The 21,184-nt window shown below is 42.3% G+C and overlaps 1 protein-coding gene across 5 annotated transcripts in view; it reads right to left on the minus strand.

The window, feature by feature from the left end:
* Positions 1-21,184, minus strand: part of LOC106606366 (syntaxin-binding protein 4) — a 170,822-nt gene that overhangs the window by 109,627 nt on the left and 40,011 nt on the right. The window lies entirely within an intron of this gene.

Here is a 21,184-nt window from a genome sequence, read left to right on the forward strand (position 1 = left end):
TTCTGAGAATCCTGCCCTGAGAGCACTTCCTGTCTCTCTCTCTGTGATCCAGTCAGTCTGGACTATTAATTAGGTAATAACAGGATTATAATTTGTACACAGCTCTATGTTGAGTCCACAACACAACACAACTAAACACAATACAATACAACACTATACAATACAACACAACACAATACAAAAGGAGAGAGAGCGTGGGACAGAGAGAATCAGAGAATGAGAGAGGTACTATTGAACGGTCATCTAGCCTAACTCTCTGAGAAAGGACAGTAAAGTCTGGTGATACAGGACTGTAAAGTCTGGTGATACAGGACAGTAAAGTCTTTGGTGATACAGGACAGTAAAGTCTGGTGATACAGGACAGTAAAGTCTGGTGATACAGGACAGTAAAGTCTGGTGATACAGGACAGTACAGTCTGGTGATACAGGACAGTAAAGTCTGGTGATACAGGACAGTAAAGTCTGGTGATACAGGACAGTAAAGTCTGGTGATACAGGACAGTACAGTCTGGTGATACAGGACAGTAAAGTCTGGTGATACAGGACAGTAAAGTCTGGTGATACAGGACAGTAAAGTCTGGTGATAAAGGACAGTAAAGTCTGGTGATACAGGACAGTACAGTCTGGTGATACAGGACAGTAAAGTCTGGTGATACAGGACAGTAAAGTCTGGTGATACAGGACAGTAAAGTCTGGTGATACAGGACAGTAAAGTCTGGTGATACAGGACAGTAAAGTCTGGTGATACAGGACAGTAAAGTCTGGTGATACAGGACAGTAAAGTCTGGTGATACAGGACAGTAAAGTCTGGTGATACAGGACAGTAAAGTCTGGTGATAAAGGACAGTAAAGTCTGGTGATACAGGACTGTAAAGTCTGGTGATACAGGACAGTAAAGTCTGGTGATACAGGACAGTAAAGTCTGGTGATACAGGACAGTAAAGTCTGGTGATACAGGACAGTAAAGTCTGGTGATACAGGACAGTAAAGTCTGGTGATACAGGACAGTAAAGTCTGGTGATACAGGACAGTAAAGTCTGGTGATACAGGACAGTAAAGTCTGGTGATACAGGACAGTAAAGTCTTTGGTGATAAAGGACAGTAAAGTCTGGTGATACAGGACAGTAAAGTCTTTGGTGATACAGGACAGTAAAGTCTTTGGTGATACAGGACAGACAAGACATTGGTAGGGAGTGCCTTGCTGGCTACACAGCACAGTGGGGGTTTACTTAAAATCCCCTTCACACACACAATAGGGGAAGCTGAACAACAGCTATCTTAAACCTCACAGACACATCACAGACACATGACATCACATCAGATCACACCACAGACATATCACAGACACATGACACCACCGACACATCACAGACACATGACTTCACATCAGATCACACCACAGACATATCACAGACACATGACACCACCGACACATCACAGACACATGACATCACAGACACATCACAGACACATGACATCACAGACACATCACAGACACATCACAGACACATGACACCACAGACACATCAGAGACACATGACATCACAGACACATGACATCACATCAGATCACATCACAGACACATGACATCACAGACACATCAGAGACACATGACACCACAGACACATCACATCACAGACACATCACATCACATCACACCACAGACATATCACAGACACATCACAGACACATGACATCACATCAGATCACATCACAGACACATCACAGACACATCACAGACATGTGACATGACATCACAGACACATGACATCACATCAGATCACATCAGACACATCACAGACACATGACATCACATCAGATCACACCACAGACACATAACAGACACATGACATCACAGACACATCACAGACACATGACATCACAGACATATCACATCACAGACACATCACAGACACATGACATCACATCAGACCACATCACAGACACATCACAGACACATGACATCACAGACACATCACAGACACGTGACATGACATCACAGACACATGACATCACATCAGATCACATCACAGACACATCACAACCTGTCCTTGACTTAGTATAGCCAGCGCCAACTACAATTCTACACTCATATAAACTTCTGGCTAGGGTTAGGGTTAGGGTTAGGGCTAGGGTTAGGGCTATCTGTTAAATAACATGTTTGAAGAGAAAGAGTCATACTTCCATCCTCCTTAGCATGACCAGATAGTGATGACCATACTGGAGCAGCTCAGAGATACTGGAACTGGAAGTCCCCCAGAGTAATCCTGTGGATTTGACTACGGGCCAAAGACCCAATGCAGCATCCTTGACCAGGGGCCAGGGAATGGGGTTAGGAGGCAAGGATGGCCATGCTGCGAACGATAGAAGTACAGTACAACACTCCCAACACTTTCTCTTCAGAAATCTAATTTGCAGACTGGTGGCTGCCGTCTAGTTGTGTCTCAGCCAAACTGATGTTCTGTTGTCTGGCAACTGGCAGGGCCAGCGTGCATCATGGAAGGGAAGTCTCATCGACATGAACATCTCATCTGAGCCCTGGTCAAGAAGACAGCAAACATTTAGTTCCAAATAACATACACCAGGACATGTGTCAAGTAAAAAACAGTGCCATGGTTTGCCATAACAATGAGAGAAAAAAAAATCCTGGCTTGACCAAGGGCCAGAGACCGGGGTTAGGACTAGACAGCAAACTGGTTGCCAGTCTAGTTCAGCCAAACTGACTTCATGTTGCCTGGCAACTGGCAGGGCCACCATGTAGGACTGGTGACCATGAAACCAGACATGTAGCCAGGCTAACTGGTGACGATTTCCAAGACGTCCAGAATTTGTCTGTTGACCCAGATAAAGATAAATAACCTGTAGTCAAGACAACATGTCCTTGGAAACGGAGAGAGAAGGACCAGATATAAATATTGTCACATACTGTTCCTAAATATGATTCAGCACAACAGATGACTGCAGTTTATACATGATTGACGCACTAATGATACATGTCAAACCTTGGTTTAAATGTTCATCTCTGTCCCCACTCGTCCTTTCCCATGGTACAGGCAGTGTCAACGGGCCACGTTGCTGTAGATTAACGCTACCACTCTGTGAGAAAGCACTGCAATTTAAAGTGATCTACGTGGTGTGTGTGTGTGTGTGTGTGTGTGTGTGTGTGTGTGTGTGTGTGTGTGTGTGTGTGTGTGTGTGTGTGTGTGTGTGTGTGTGTGTGTGTGTCTGTGTGTGTGTGTGTGTGTGTGTGTGTGTGTGTGTGTGTGTGTGAGGCAGATGACAGATTTGGTGGCCGTGTTTTTATCATATTGTGATGTAATTTCTGCAGTAAAATAAGACAGTCCTTCTATTGGATAAGATCAATACAAATGAACAGACAGGACAGATGAACAGACATCCTGTAGATCTTTCCTGCAGTCAAACGCTGACAATCCAGTGGTTGTATGTCAAATGGTTTTGTTATATTTCAGTCTTCTGTGATGTATACTGAACAAAAATATAAACACAACATGTAAAATGTTGGTCCCATGTTTCATGAGCTGAAATAAAAAATCCCTACATTTTTCCATACGCACAAATTTTGTGCACAAATTTGTTTACATCCCTGTTAGTGAACATTTCTCCATTGTCAAGATAATCCATCCACCTGACAGGTGTGGCATATAATGAAGATTATTAAACAGCATGATCATTACACAGGTGCACCTTGTGCTGGTGACAATAAAAGGCCACTCTAAAATGTGCTGTTTTGTCACGCAACACAATGCTATTGATGTCTCAAGTTTTGAGGGAAAGTGCAGTTGGCATGCTGACTGCAGGGATGTCCATGAGAGCTGTTGCCAGAGAATTTTATGTTCATTTCTCTACCATAAACCGCCTCCAATGTCGTTTTAGAGAATTTGCCAGTACATCCAACCGGTCTCACAATTGCAGACCATGTGTAACCACGCCAGCCCTGGACCTCCACATCCGGCTTATTCACCTGTGGGATGTTCTGAGACCAGCCACCTGGACCGCTGATGAAACTGAGGAGTATTTCTGTCTGTAATAAATCCCTGTTGTGGGGAAAACTAATTCTGATTGGCTGGGCCTGGCTCCTCGGTGGATGGGCCTGGCTACCAAGTGGTGGGCCTATGCCCTCCCAGGCCCACCCATGGCTGTACCCCTGCCGAGTCATGTGAAATTCATAGATTAGGGCCTCATTTATTTTTTCAATTTACCAATTTTCTTGAACGGTAACTCAGTAAAAGTGTTGAAATTGTTACATGTTGCATTTATATTTTTGTTCAATATATATTAAGTGTAATATTGGGATGAAACTCAAAATTGAATACATTTCAACTCTATATCTGACATGGTAGAGGTGTCTTCTTTTGTTTAAGTCCATAACCATGTGTTTGAGGTGTATACTTTTGTTTCAAAGTAGATTTGTTTAAGACTACCCAGAATCACTCTGTGTGACCCTGATTTAGTCCACTGCAGTAAAATGTTAAAAGCAGCTTCAATTACAGTAAATACACACAAAAAAACATTCACCCATCAACAATTAATTTAGGACCTGAAATAAAAACACACTCTTCCTTCCTAAATCACACATCGTCAATCACACACACACTTAAGCAGGCACACGCGCACGCACACACACACACACACACAAGCACAGACTTCCACCATGTGATTAATGATGTGTGTGTGTGTGTTTGTGTGTGCCCTTGTGCCTGTGTAGCTGAGTCAGAGAAAGAGAGAGGGAGAGAGAGAGACAGAAAGAGAGAGAAAGAGAGAGAGAGAGACTGAGAGAGAGAAATAAAGAAAGAGAGAGAGAGATAGAGAGAGAAGAAGGGAAAGAGAGGAAGAGAGAGAGAGAGAGAGAGAGAGAGAGAGAGAAAGAGAGAGATAGAGAGAGAAGAAGGGAAAGAGGAAGAGAGAGAGAGAGATAGAGAGAGAAGGGAAAGAGAGAAAGAAAGAAAGAGAGAGAGATAGAGAGAGAAAGAAAGAAAGAAAGAAAGAGAGAGCGATAGAGAGAGAAGAAGGGAAAGCGAGAAAGAAAGAAAGAGAGATAGAGAGAGAAGGGAAAGAGAGAAAGAAAGAAAGAGAGAGAGAGATAGAGAGAGAAGAAGGGAAAGAGAGGAAGAGAGGGACCTGGGTTGCACACAGGGCAGTTTATCAAATCCTGTGTGCTTGCTGTTTTTCCCCTCTATCCATCATAGTGAGACTCAGACTGACAGGACTGCCTTGAACTCTACACTAACACACTGGTTACATCAACATATTCCACTACTCTTTACTCTACTGCACTAACACACTGGTTACATCAACATATTCCACTACTCTTTACTCTACACTAACACACTGGTTACATCAACATATTCCACTACTCTTTACTCTACCCTAACACACTGGTTACATCAACATATTCCACTACTCTTTACTCTACCCTAACACACTGGTTACATCAACATATTCCACTACTCTTTACTCTACTGCACTAACACACTGGTTACATCAACATATTCCACTACTCTTTACTCTACACTAACACACTGGTTACATCAACATATTCCACTACTCTTTACTCTACTGCACTAACACACTGGTTACATCAACATATTCCACTACTCTTTACTCTACTGCACTAACACACTGGTTACATCAACATATTCCACTACTCTTTACTCTACTACACTAACACACTGGTTACATCAACATATTCCACTACTCTTTACTCTACTGCACTAACACACTGGTTACATCAACATATTCCACTACTCTTTACTCTACTACACTAACACACTGGTTACATCAACATATTCCACTACTCTTTACTCTACTACACTAACACACTGGTTACATCAACATATTCCACTACTCTTTACTCTACTGCACTAACACACTGGTTACATCAACATATTCCACTACTCTTTACTCTACTGCACTAACACACTGGTTACATCAACATATTCCACTACTCTTTACTCTACTACACTAACACACTGGTTACATCAACATATTCCACTACTCTTTACTCTACACTAACACACTGGTTACATCAACATATTCCACTACTCTTTACTCTACTGCACTAACACACTGGTTACATCAACATATTCCACTACTCTTTACTCTACACTAACACACTGGTTACATCAACATATTCCACTACTCTTTACTCTACACTAACACACTGGTTACATCAACATATTCCACTACTCTTTACTCTACTGCACTAACACACTGGTTACATCAACATATTCCACTACTCTTTACTCTACTACACTAACACACTGGTTACATCAACATATTCCACTACTCTTTACTCTACACTAACACACTGGTTACATCAACATATTCCACTACTCTTTACTCTACTACACTAACACACTGGTTACATCAACATATTCCACTACTCTTTACTCTACACTAACACACTGGTTACATCAACATATTCCACTACTCTTTACTCTACACTAACACACTGGTTACATCAACATATTCCACTACTCTTTACTCTACTGCACTAACACACTGGTTACATCAACATATTCCACTACTCTTTACTCTACACTAACACACTGGTTACATCAACATATTCCACTACTCTTTACTCTACTCCTAACACACTGGTTACATCAACATATTCCACTACTCTTTACTCTACTGCACTAACACACTGGTTACATCAACATATTCCACTACTCTTTACTCTACACTAACACACTGGTTACATCAACATATTCCACTACTCTTTACTCTACACTAACACACTGGTTACATCAACATATTCCACTACTCTTTACTCTACTGCACTAACACACTGGTTACATCAACATATTCCACTACTCTTTACTCTACTACACTAACACACTGGTTACATCAACATATTCCACTACTCTTTACTCTACACTAACACACTGGTTACATCAACATATTCCACTACTCTTTACTCTACTGCACTAACACACTGGTTACATCAACATATTCCACTACTCTTTACTCTACCCTAACACACTGGTTACATCAACATATTCCACTACTCTTTACTCTACTACACTAACACACTGGTTACATCAACATATTCCACTACTCTTTACTCTACCCTAACACACTGGTTACATCAACATATTCCACTACTCTTTACTCTACACTAACACACTGGTTACATCAACATATTCCACTACTCTTTACTCTACTACACTAACACACTGGTTACATCAACATATTCCACTACTCTTTACTCTACACTAACACACTGGTTACATCAACATATTCCACTACTCTTTACTCTACTACCCTAACACACTGGTTACATCAACATATTCCACTACTCTTTACTCTACTACACTAACACACTGGTTACATCAACATATTCCACTACTCTTTACTCTACTACACTAACACACTGGTTACATCAACATATTCCACTACTCTTTATGTAACCGATGTGAAATGGCTAGTTAGTTAGCGGTGGTGCGCGCTAATAGCGTTTCAATCGGTGACGTCACTCGCTCTGAGACCTGAAGTAGTAGTTCCCCTTGCGTTGCAAGGGCCGCGGCTTTTGTGGCGCGATGGGTAACGATGCTTCGTGGGGTGTCAGTTGTTGATGCGTGCAAGGGTCCCTGGTTCGAGCCCAGGTTGGGGCGAAGAGAGGGACGGAACCTACACTGTTACATTTACTCTACACTAACACACTGGTTACATCAACATATTCCACTACTCTTTACTCTACTACACTAACACACTGGTTACATCAACATATTCCACTACTCTTTACTCTACTGCACTAACACACTGGTTACATCAACATATTCCACTACTCTTTACTCTACTACACTAATACACTGGTTACATCAACATATTCCACTACTCTTTACTCTACTACACTAACACACTGGTTACATCAACATATTCCACTACTCTTTACTCTACACTAACACACTGGTTACATCAACATATTCCACTACTCTTTACTCTACTGCACTAACACACTGGTTACATCAACATATTCCACTACTCTTTACTCTACTGCACTAACACACTGGTTACATCAACATATTCCACTACTCTTTACTCTACTGCACTAACACACTGGTTACATCAACATATTCCACTACTCTTTACTCTACTACACTAACACACTGGTTACATCAACATATTCCACTACTCTTTACTCTACTACACTAACACACTGGTTACATCAACATATTCCACTACTCTTTACTCTACACTAACACACTGGTTACATCAACATATTCCACTACTTTTTACTCTACCCTAACACACTGGTTACATCAACATATTCCACTACTCTTTACTCTGCACTAACACACTGGTTACATCAACATATTCCACTACTCTTTACTCTACACTAACACACTGGTTACATCAACATATTCCACTACTCTTTACTCTACACTAACACACTGGTTACATCAACATATTCCACTACTCTTTACTCTACCCTAACACACTGGTTACATCAACATATTCCACTACTCTTTACTCTACTACACTAACACACTGGTTACATCAATATATTCCACTACTCTTTACTCTACACTAACACACTGGTTACATCAACATATTCCACTACTCTTTACTCTACACTAACACACTGGTTACATCAACATATTCCACTACTCTTTACTCTACTACACTAACACACTGGTTACATCAACATATTCCACTACTCTTTACTCTACACTAACACACTGGTTACATCAACATATTCCACTACTCTTTACTCTACTACACTAACACACTGGTTACATCAACATATTCCACTACTCTTTACTCTACTACACTAACACACTGGTTACATCAACATATTCCACTACTCTTTACTCTACTACACTAACACACTGGTTACATCAACATATTCCACTACTCTTTACTCTACCCTAACACACTGGTTACATCAACATATTCCACTACTCTTTACTCTACTGCACTAACACACTGGTTACATCAACATATTCCACTACTCTTTACTCTACTACCCTAACACACTGTTTACATCAACATATTCCACTACTCTTTACTCTACACTAACACACTGGTTACATCAACATATTCCACTACTCTTTACTCTACTACACTAACACACTGGTTACATCAACATATTCCACTACTCTTTACTCTACTACACTAACACACTGGTTACATCAACATATTCCACTACTCTTTACTCTACACCTAACACACTGTTTACATCAACATATTCCACTACTCTTTACTCTACTACACTAACACACTGGTTACATCAACATATTCCACTACTCTTTACTCTACTGCACTAACACACTGGTTACATCAACATATTCCACTACTCTTTACTCTGCACTAACACACTGGTTACATCAACATATTCCACTACTCTTTACTCTACTACACTAACACACTGGTTACATCAACATATTCCACTACTCTTTACTCTACCCTATTCACTGTCTACCCACTGTTTATGTGAATAATGGTACCTGTATGCAGGGGTGTAGCTGGAAAGAGAAAATAATATATTACAGTGAATGGAGGGACAGGGCCAGGGACCCAGGTCGCTTGCGTGAAAGACAAACAAGCTATGAATCGCGCCGATAGGGTTAACCCACTTGGTGGGAATTTTAACGTGGCTTATTAGCGAGGATTAATACAGTATGCTACTTGACAGATGTTTTCATCCAGAGGCACTTACAATACAGTGAGTGCGTACACTTTTAGTGTGTGTTTACCATCCCAGCAGAAACTGACCCCATGACCTTGGCGTTGCCAGCGTCACGCTCTTAACGACTGAGCCACACAGGACCAGCACCAAAATACACTGTAGGAGCTTACTACTGTCAAATCTCCATGCTATTCAGCTCACAGTCTATGGGGATTCATTAAACGCCACTGTTACACTGTTATACTAAATGGACTGAAGCTGGAAGTGCAATTGTCTCAGATTAACCTATCAGTGATTCCTATATCACTATGGTCTTAGATACTACTGTAGAATCTCCATTCAGCTCACAGTCTATGTTGATTCATTACAAGATTCACAGTAACAAATGTACCACAGAAAGTGATAATTTAATTCACATTAAACGTAGTTCAGCTTGCTAGCGAACTCTCACAAACTCGCTGGTAGGCTAATGCCATTTCCGTTGAAGGTCAGAAGATGAAAACATCACACAGCTGAACACAACAGTGACTGCAAACCATTTAGTACTAGGTAGTTCATTAGCTATTAATCTAGCCCACTGGCCGCCTCTTTCTCTGTGGAAGCTATATGCAGTAGCAACTGAGCCTGGGAACGAGGTTAGTTAGCTACTGAGCTGAATTCTTTGAAATAGGCTTAAGTACCAGACACTGTAATACTATATACTGACTGTAAATACCAGGAAAATACCAGTTAAACCAGTTAACAGGAAATGTTTTACCAGAGTACTAGAAATTCCAGTTAACTGTAAAATAAATGGTAGTTAAGAGTAAAATGTTACGGCATATTTACAGAATGAAACGCAAAGCTGAAACTGAGCGGCAGGGTCTCCATGTTGTTGTCTGGCCTTGGTGTTATGTTTCAAGCTTCATCCTACTGTGACTGTAAAATAGTGGAAATTCAATTCAGACAGCTGACCACAATCATCAATCTGTGTTTCCAGTGTTTACTGTGGGGATGTTGTCCTCCTGTCGGATCAAATAACAGAGAATGCTACACCACACACCACAACAAGGAAATGGCTAGTCAGTCAGTCAGTCAGTCAGGTAGCTCATTTCAAATGGCTAGTTAATCAGTCAGTCAGTCAGGTAGTTCAGTTCAAATGGCTAGTCAGTCAGTCAGTCAGTCAATCAGTCAGTCAGTCAGGTAGTTCAGTTCAAATGGCTAGTCAGTCAGTCAGGTAGTTCAGTTCAAATGGCTAGACAGTCAGTCAGTCAATCAGTCAGTCAGTCAGTCAGTCAGTCAGTCAGGTAGTTCAGTTCAAATGGCTAGTCAGTCAGTCAGTCAGTCAGGTAGTTCAGTTCAAATGGCTAGACAGTCAGTCAGTCAGTCAGGTAGTTCAGTTCAAATGGCTAGTCAGTCAGTCAGTCAGTCAGTCAGTCAGTCAGCTCAGTTCAAATGGCTAGTCAGTCAGTCAGTCAGGTAGTTCAGTTCAAGCTTCACCAAATATGTTTTTACACAAGGTTTGTTATCTGAATTACATAAACAATTCATAATCATGCATATTTAAACATATTCTACATATTTTGTGAAAATTGACAGGCTATACAATGGGTGTATTGTTGTTCTGTTTAAGTCTATTCAAGTGGGATTAAATGATGACAAACCTTACAGAAACATAGTTCGTCTCCATCAGCCAGTCTGAATATTGTTTAAGTCAATCAGAATCAGAATTCCTGTGAGAAAGCTCTACTATTGTGATGATGAAAACAAACACTTTGGGATTATCGGGATAGGAACAGAAGCAACATAAGAAGACTCTCACACACACACGCACGCACACACACACGCACACACACGCACGCACGCACGCACGCACACACACACACATCGGACAGACACACACACACACACCAAGATTTATTCACCTCTTCTCCTCCATCCAGCAGCCATGGCAACTAGCGTTAGTTTGCATCAGAACTTTAATCACCAAATCTGCACAGTGGGTTGTTATCAGATTATGGGATTATCCCGTCCACATTGAGACATCACACAGAGGCATAGGCCCATAAACACACACAAGACCTCCCTCCAACCCATCTCTAAGAGAGACCCATCCCAGAGCCACCCAGCCCAGGCAGGGAGGGAGGGCAACACCCGGGTCTGATGGAGGTTCTCTCCTAGTGATTCACCCAGCAGCAGCACAGATGAAATGGGTTCATCTTATTGCAAAGGAGCGCGAGAGAGAGAGAGAGATCACTCTGACCTGTTTACAGTTAAGTGTATAACGGGAGCAAGGCTGCCCTCTATGGGTGGGGAGGGGGAGGAGTCTATTGTGTTTACTGTTGAACTCCAATCCAGTAGTAACACACCTGAATCAACATATCAACAATTAGGTGATTAGTTGAATCCGATGTGTTACTGCTGGGCTGGAACAAAAGCCTACACACCCCAGCACTGGGGTTGAGAATATCTAGTCAAGTGCAGAATTTCAGGAGTATTGTAGTCCTATTGCCTAATTTCAAATAAACCTCTAGCCAGGGGTGTCCAACTCACTTTTCCCCGGGGGCCGCATTAGGTATTCAACAAGTTCTGAATTTTTTCTATATTTTTTTTATACATTTTTTCTATATTTCCTTGCAGTTAAAATTTATAATAAATAGTCCTCTATCTATCGCGCTTCAGCACTCCGCGGTCCCGTTCTGTGAGCTTGTGTGGCCTACCACTTGCGGCTGAGCCGTTGTTGCCACTAGGCATCTCCACTTCACAATAACAGCATTTACAGTTGACCAGGGCAGCTCTAGCAGGGCAGAAATTTGACAAACTGACTTGTTGGAAAGGTGGCATCCGTCGACGGTGACACATTGAGGTTTTCAGTATGGCCATTCTACTAATAATGTTTGTCTATGGAGACTGCATGGCAGTGTGCTCAATTCTATACACCTGTCAGCAAAGGGTGTGTCTGGAATAGCCGAATCCACTAATTTGAAGGGGAGTCCACATACTTTTGTATATATAGTGTAGTTGTTTTGCCTTAAAAGGGAACCAACATAATATTTGTTCAGCCATAAAGGGCTTTTCTACTAGCAGTCAATTCACACCCTTAATGGGTGTATGAACAGGTCTCAGATCTAATGTTTGATCCAACTTTTGATCCATTTCAGATGGAGAAGAGGTGTCCATTATAAGCATGAAATAACATTAAGGGCTGAAATAGATCTGATGTTGATCGAACAAAATGGACAGAAATGAGTCAGAATGGACGGAACAGAATCAGAATGGACAGAACAGAATCGGAACGGACAGAACAGAATCAGAATGAACAGAACAGAATCAGAACGGACGGAACAGAATCAGAACGGACAGAACAGAATCAGAACGGACAGAACAGAATCAGAACGAACAGAATCAGAATGGACGGAACAGAATCAGAATGAACAGAACAGAATAGAAATGGACAGAACAGAATCAGAACGGACAGAACAGATTCAGAACGGACAGAACAGAATCAGAACGGACAGAACAGAATCAGAATGGACAGAACAGAATCAGAATGGACAGAACAGAATCAGAACGGACAGAACAGAATCAGAATGGACAGAACAGTTCAGAACGAACAGAACTGAATCAAAATGGACAGAACAGAATCAGAATGAACAGAACAGAATCAGAATGGACAGAATTTATCTCTGCTAAACAAGCTAATTAGAAGTTTCGAGCTCTAACCAGCCAATTTGTCTCTTCTTCTCTCTAGGGAAAACAGCAACACACACACACACACCCAACAGTCCTCCTCCTTCACACACACACACACACACACACACACACACACACACACACACACACACACACACACACACACACACACACACACTTCCAGTCAGCTTTGCAAGCATCCATCCACACTAAGCAAGCCAAGCATCTGCCAATAGCCGTTGAGGTTAAAAACAGGTGGTCTTTCCCCTGGGCCAGAGTCAGTCAGCATCCGGCTGTCCTGAACAAGGCATATAGCTGGTCCAGGGAAAATCAACACCAATGAAGTCATTCACAGAGAAATCAATAGCTCCAAACAGGGGCTGAGCGACAGAGGAGAGGCAGATGGAGAAGGGGGTGACAGAGGGGGGGATGAGGAGGAGGGATGATGAGGTGGAGCAGGAGTGAAATGGAATCTCATTACTTTACATGTGTATTTGTATTTATTAAATACAATATATTTATACAGTAAGACCTAGGGTGATGATAACTATAATATATTTATACAGTAAGACCTGGGGTGATGATAACTATAATATATTTATACAGTAAGACCTAGGGTGATGATAACTATAAGATATTGATAAAGACCTAGGGTGATGATAACTATAAGATATTGATAAAGACCTGGGGTGATGATAACTATAATATATTGATACAGTAAGACCTGGGATGATGATAACTATAATATATTGATAAAGACCTGGGGTGATGATAACTATAATATATTGATAAAGACCTGGGGTGATGATAACTATAATATATTTATACAGTAAGACCTGGGATGATGATAACTATAATATATTGATAAAGACCTAGGGTGATGATAACTATAATATATTGATAAAGACCTGGGGTGATGATAACTATAATATATTTATACAGTAAGACCTGGGGTGATGATAACTATAATATATTTATACAGTAAGACCTAGGGTGATGATAACTATAATATATTTATAAAGACCTGGGGTGATGATAACTATAATATATTGATCCAGTAAGACCTGGGGTGATGATAACTATAATATATTTATACAGTAAGACCTAGGGTGATGATAACTATAATATATTGATAAAGACCTGGGGTGATGATAACTATAATATATTTATACAGTAAGACCTGGGATGATGATAACTATAATATATTTATAAAGACCTGGGGTGATGATAACTATAATATATTGATAAAGACCTGGGGTGATGATAACTATAATACATTTATCCAGTAAGACCTAGGGTGATGATAACTATAATATATTGATAAAGACCTGGGGTGATGATAACTATAATACATTTATACAGTAAGACCTAGGGTGATGATAACTATAATATATTGATATAAGACCTGGGGCGATGATAACTATAATATATTTATACAGTAAGACCTAGGGTGATGATAACTATAATATATTGATAAAGACCTGGGGTGATGATAACTATAATATATTGATACAGAAGACCTGGGGTGATGATAACTATAATACATTGATCCAGTAAGACCTAGGGTGATGATAACTATAATATATTGATACAGTAAGACCTGGGGTGATGATAACTATAATATATTGATAAAGACCTAGGGTGATGATAACTATAATATATTGATACAGTAAGACCTGGGGTGATGATAACTATAATACATTGATCCAGTAAGACCTGGGGTGATGATAACTATAATACATTGATCCAGTAAGACCTGGGGTGATGATAACTATAATATATTGATACAGTAAGACCTGGGTTGCATCTCAAATTAAACCCTAATCACTATATAGTGCACTACTTTTGACCAAAGCCCTATGGGCCGGGGTCAAAAGTAGTACACTACATAGGGAATAGGTACCATTAGAGACGCAAGCCTGATGATGAATGGTAATATGCAGTTTTCTAGAGAGAGGCCCAGGATGAGGGCTTAACATTATTATGATGAGTAGCTAGCATCATGTTAATACCTTCTCTACCAATAAAGAGAAGCTTAACATGGCCTCTGCCATATTGCTGAGGCTCAGAACTCAACCACAAACTGCTACTGTCAGTCCACAAACTCTCTCTCTCTCTCTCTCTCTCTCTCTCTCTCTCTCTCTCTCTCCCCTCTCGCTCTCTCTCTCCCTCTCGCTCTCCAATCTCTCTCTCTCTCTCGCTCTCTCCCCTCTCGCTCTCTCTCTCTCTCTCTCTCTCTCTCTCTCTCTCTCTCTCTCTCTCTCTCTCTCCCCTCTCTCGCTCTCTCTCTCCTTCTCTCAGATATCAGAGACAATCTCCAAGCGGGTTGTCAATCAGAATCATATCAAGCAGATGAAACAACAAGGTTATGATCCTAAACATCCATACTGTACTCATGCTGTTGACCCTGACCCTGGGTGGATATATTTTAGGACTTAACTATTACCCCTAAATCTGTGCTGTTCTGTAAGAGAAGATGGATCAGGGACGAGACCCAAGGGCCCACAGAGTCATGATCAGGCACACACACACACACACACACACACACACACACACACACACACACACACAGACATACAGAGAGCACATACACAAACTAACTAACTAATCCACATTGATTGTTACTGTTTTATATTCTGACACAGGATGAGTCAATAAATAATATAAATAAATATATAAAAACTGAGTGGAAAAATGTTTTTTTACAATGTAGCCCTTCAGTATATCACACTGTGTTTATGGTGTGGCCCTAGCTAGTCCTACAGTAAGGTGTTTATGGTGTGGCCCTAGCTAGTCCTACAGTAAGGTGTTTACAGTGTGGCCCTAGCTAGTCATACAGTAAGGTGTTTATGATGTGGCCCTAGCTAGTCCTACAGTAAGGTGTTTACAGTGTGGCCCTAGCTAGTCCTACAGTAAGGTGTTTATAGTGTGGCCCTAGCTAGGTATACAGTAAGGTGTTTAGGGTGTGGCCCTAGCTAGTCATACAGTAAGGTGTTTACAGTGTGGCCCTAGCTAGTCCTACAGTAAGGTGTTTATAGTGTGGCCCTAGCTAGGTATACAGTAAGGTGTTTATGTGTGGCCCTAGCTAGTCCTACAGTAAGGTGTTTATGGTGTGGCCCTAGCTAGTCCTACAGTAAGGTGTTTATGGTGTGGCCCTAGCTTGTCATACAGTAAGGTGTTTATAGTGTGGCCCTAGCTAGTCCTACAGTAAGGTGTTTAGGTGTGGCCCTAGCTAGTCCTACAGTAAGGTGTTTATGGTGTGGCCCTAGCTAGTCCTACAGTAAGGTGTTTATAGTGTGGCCCTAGCTAGGCATACAGTAAGGTGTTTAGGGTGTGGCCCTAGCTAGTCCTACAGTAAGGTGTTTATGGTGTGGCCCTAGCTAGTCCTACAGTAAGGTGTTTATGGTGTGGCCCTAGCTTGTCATACAGTAAGGTGTTTATAGTGTGGCCCTAGCTAGTCCTACAGTAAGGTGTTTAGGGTGTGGCCCTAGCTAGTCCTACAGTAAGGTGTTTATGGTGTGGCCCTAGCTAGTCATACAGTAAGGTGTTTATGGTGTGGCCCTAGCTAGTCATACAGTAAGGTGTTTATGGTGTGGCCCTAGCTAGTCATACAGTAAGGTGTTTATGGTGTGGCCCTAGCTAGTCCTACAGTAAGGTGTTTACAGTGTGGCCCTAGCTAGTCATACAGTAAGGTGTTTATGATGTGGCCCTAGCTAGTCCTACCGTAAGGTGTTTACAGTGTGGCCCTAGCTAGTCCTACAGTAAGGTGTTTATAGTGTGGCCCTAGCTAGGTATACAGTAAGGTGTTTATGGTGTGGCCCTAGCTAGTCCTACAGTAAGGTGTTTATGGTGTGGCCCTAGCTTGTCATACAGTAAGGTGTTTATAGTGTGGCCCTAGCTAGTCCTACAGTAAGGTGTTTAGGGTGTGGCCCTAGCTAGTCCTACAGTAAGGTGTTTATGGTGTGGCCCTAGCTAGTCATACAGTAAGGTGTTTATGGTGTGGCCCTAGCTAGTCATACAGTAAGGTGTTTATGGTGTGGCCCTAGCTAGTCATACAGTAAGGTGTTTATGGTGTGGCCCTAGCTAGTCATACAGTAAGGTGTTTATGGTGTGGCCCTAGCTAGTCCTACAGTAAGATGTTTATGGTGTGGCCCTAGCTAGTCATACAGTAAGGTGTTTATAGTGTGGCCCTAGCTAGTCCTACAGTAAGGTGTTTATGGTGTGGCCCCTAGCTAGTCATACAGTAAGGTGTTTATGGTGTGGCCCTAGCTAGTCATACAGTAAGGTGTTTATAGTGTGGCCCTAGCTAGTCCTACAGTAAGGTGTTTATGGTGTGGCCCTAGCTAGTCCTACAGTAAGGTGTTTATGGTGTGGCCCTAGCTAGTCCTACAGTAAGGTGTTTACAGTGTGGCCCTAGCTAGTCCTACAGTAAGGTGTTTATAGTGTGGCCCTAGCTAGACATACAGTAAGGTTTTTATGGTGTGGCCCTAGCTAGTCCTACAGTAAGGTGTTTACAGTGTGGCCCTAGCTAGTCATACAGTAAGGTGTTTATAGTGTGGCCCTAGCTAGTCATACAGTAAGGTGTTTATGGTGTGGCCCTAGCTAGTCCTACAGTAAGGTGTTTATGGTGTGGCCCTAGCTAGTCATACAGTAAGATGTTTATGGTGTGGCCCTAGCTAGTCATACAGTAAGGTGTTTATGGTGTGGCCCTAGCTAGTCATACAGTAAGGTGTTTATGGTGGGGCCCTAGCTAGTCCTACAGTAAGGTGATTACAGTGTGGCCCTAGCTAGTCCTACAGTAAGGTGTTTATGGTGTGGCCCTAGCTAGTCATACAGTAAGGTGTTTATGGTGTGGCCCTAGCTAGTCATACAGTAAGGTGTTTATGGTGTGGCCCTAGCTAGTCATACAGTAAGGTGTTTATAGTGTGGCCCTAGCTAGTCATACAGTAAGGTGTTTATGGTGTGGCCCTAGCTAGTCCTACAGTAAGGTGTTTATGGTGTGGCCCTAGCTAGTCATACAGTAAGGTGTTTATGGTGTGGCCCTAGCTAGTCATACAGTAAGGTGTTTATAGTGTGGCCCTAGCTAGTCATACAGTAAGGTGTTTATGGTGTGGCCCTAGCTAGTCCTACAGTAAGGTGTTTATGGTGTGGCCCTAGCTAGTCATACAGTAAGATGTTTATGGTGTGGCCCTAGCTAGTCCTACAGTAAGGTGTTTATGGTGTGGCCCTAGCTAGTCATACAGTAAGGTGTTTATGGTGTGGCCCTAGCTAGTCCTACAGTAAGGTGTTTATAGTGTGGCCCTAGCTAGTCATACAGTAAGGTGTTTACAGTGTGGCCCTAGCTTGTCATACAGTAAGGTGTTTAGGGTGTGGCCCTAGCTAGTCCTACAGTAAGGTGTTTATAGTGTGGCCCTAGCTAGTCCTACAGTAAGGTGTTTATGGTGTGGCCCTAGCTAGTCATACAGTAAGGTGTTTATAGTGTGGCCCTAGCTAGTCCTACAGTAAGGTGTTTAGGTGTGGCCCTAGCTAGTCCTACAGTAAGGTGTTTATGGTGTGGCCCTAGCTAGTCCTACAGTAAGGTGTTTATAGTGTGGCCCTAGCTAGGTATACAGTAAGGTGTTTAGGGTGTGGCCCTAGCTAGTCCTACAGTAAGGTGTTTATGGTGTGGCCCTAGCTAGTCCTACAGTAAGGTGTTTATGGTGTGGCCCTAGCTTGTCATACAGTAAGGTGTTTATAGTGTGGCCCTAGCTAGTCCTACAGTAAGGTGTTTAGGTGTGGCCCTAGCTAGTCCTACAGTAAGGTGTTTATGGTGTGGCCCTAGCTAGTCATACAGTAAGGTGTTTATAGTGTGGCCCTAGCTAGTCATACAGTAAGGTGTTTATGGTGTGGCCCTAGCTAGTCCTACAGTAAGGTGTTTACAGTGTGGCCCTAGCTAGTCATACAGTAAGGTGTTTATGATGTGGCCCTAGCTAGTCCTACAGTAAGGTGTTTACAGTGTGGCCCTAGCTAGTCCTACAGTAAGGTGTTTATAGTGTGGCCCTAGCTAGGTATACAGTAAGGTGTTTATGGTGTGGCCCTAGCTAGTCCTACAGTAAGGTGTTTATGGTGTGGCCCTAGCTTGTCATACAGTAAGGTGTTTATAGTGTGGCCCTAGCTAGTCCTACAGTAAGGTGTTTAGGGTGTGGCCCTAGCTAGTCCTACAGTAAGGTGTTTATGGTGTGGCCCTAGCTAGTCATACAGTAAGGTGTTTATGGTGTGGCCCTAGCTAGTCATACAGTAAGGTGTTTACAGTGTGGCCCTAGCTAGTCATACAGTAAGGTGTTTATGGTGTGGCCCTAGCTAGTCATACAGTAAGGTGTTTATGGTGTGGCCCTAGCTAGTCCTACAGTAAGATGTTTATGGTGTGGCCCTAGCTAGTCATACAGTAAGGTGTTTATAGTGTGGCCCTAGCTAGTCCTACAGTAAGGTGTTTATGGTGTGGCCCTAGCTAGTCATACAGTAAGGTGTTTATGGTGTGGCCCTAGCTAGTCATACAGTAAGGTGTTTATAGTGTGGCCCTAGCTAGTCCTACAGTAAGGTGTTTATGGTGTGACCCTAGCTAGTCCTACAGTAAGGTGTTTACAGTGTGGCCCTAGCTAGTCCCCTACAGTAAGGTGTTTATAGTGTGGCCCTAGCTAGTCATACAGTAAGGTTTTTATGGTGTGGCCCTAGCTAGTCCTACAGTAAGGTGTTTACAGTGTGGCCCTAGCTAGTCATACAGTAAGGTGTTTATAGTGTGGCCCTAGCTAGTCATACAGTAAGGTGTTTATGGTGTGGCCCTAGCTAGTCCTACAGTAAGGTGTTTATGGTGTGGCCCTAGCTAGTCATACAGTAAGATGTTTATGGTGTGGCCCTAGCTAGTCATACAGTAAGGTGTTTATGGTGTGGCCCTAGCTAGTCATACAGTAAGGTGTTTATGGTGGGGCCCTAGCTAGTCCTACAGTAAGGTGATTACAGTGTGGCCCTAGCTAGTCCTACAGTAAGGTGTTTATGGTGTGGCCCTAGCTAGTCATACAGTAAGGTGTTTATGGTGTGGCCCTAGCTAGTCATACAGTAAGGTGTTTATGGTGTGGCCCTAGCTAGTCATACAGTAAGGTGTTTATAGTGTGGCCCTAGCTAGTCATACAGTAAGGTGTTTATGGTGTGGCCCTAGCTAGTCCTACAGTAAGGTGTTTATGGTGTGGCCCTAGCTAGTCATACAGTAAGGTGTTTATGGTGTGGCCCTAGCTAGTCATACAGTAAGGTGTTTATAGTGTGGCCCTAGCTAGTCATACAGTAAGGTGTTTATGGTGTGGCCCTAGCTAGTCCTACAGTAAGGTGTTTATGGTGTGGCCCTAGCTAGTCATACAGTAAGATGTTTATGGTGTGGCCCTAGCTAGTCCTACAGTAAGGTGTTTATGGTGTGGCCCTAGCTAGTCATACAGTAAGGTGTTTATGGTGTGGCCCTAGCTAGTCCTACAGTAAGGTGTTTATAGTGTGGCCCTAGCTAGTCATACAGTAAGGTGTTTACAGTGTGGCCCTAGCTTGTCATACAGTAAGGTGTTTAGGTGTGGCCCTAGCTAGTCCTACAGTAAGGTGTTTATAGTGTGGCCCTAGCTAGTCCTACAGTAAGGTGTTTATAGTGTGGCCCTAGCTAGTCATACAGTAAGGTGTTTAGGGTGTAGCCCTAGCTAGTCCTACAGTAAGGTGTTTATAGTGTGGCCCTAGCTAGTCCTACAGTAAGGTGTTTATAGTGTGGCCCTAGCTAGTCATACAGTAAGGTGTTTATGGTGTGGCCCTAGCTAGTCCTACAGTAAGGTGTTTATGGTGTGGCCCTAG

The sequence above is a fragment of the Salmo salar genome, chromosome ssa06 (genome assembly GCF_905237065.1).
Source record: "Salmo salar chromosome ssa06, Ssal_v3.1, whole genome shotgun sequence".
In the NCBI taxonomy this organism is placed as follows: domain Eukaryota; kingdom Metazoa; phylum Chordata; class Actinopteri; order Salmoniformes; family Salmonidae; genus Salmo; species Salmo salar.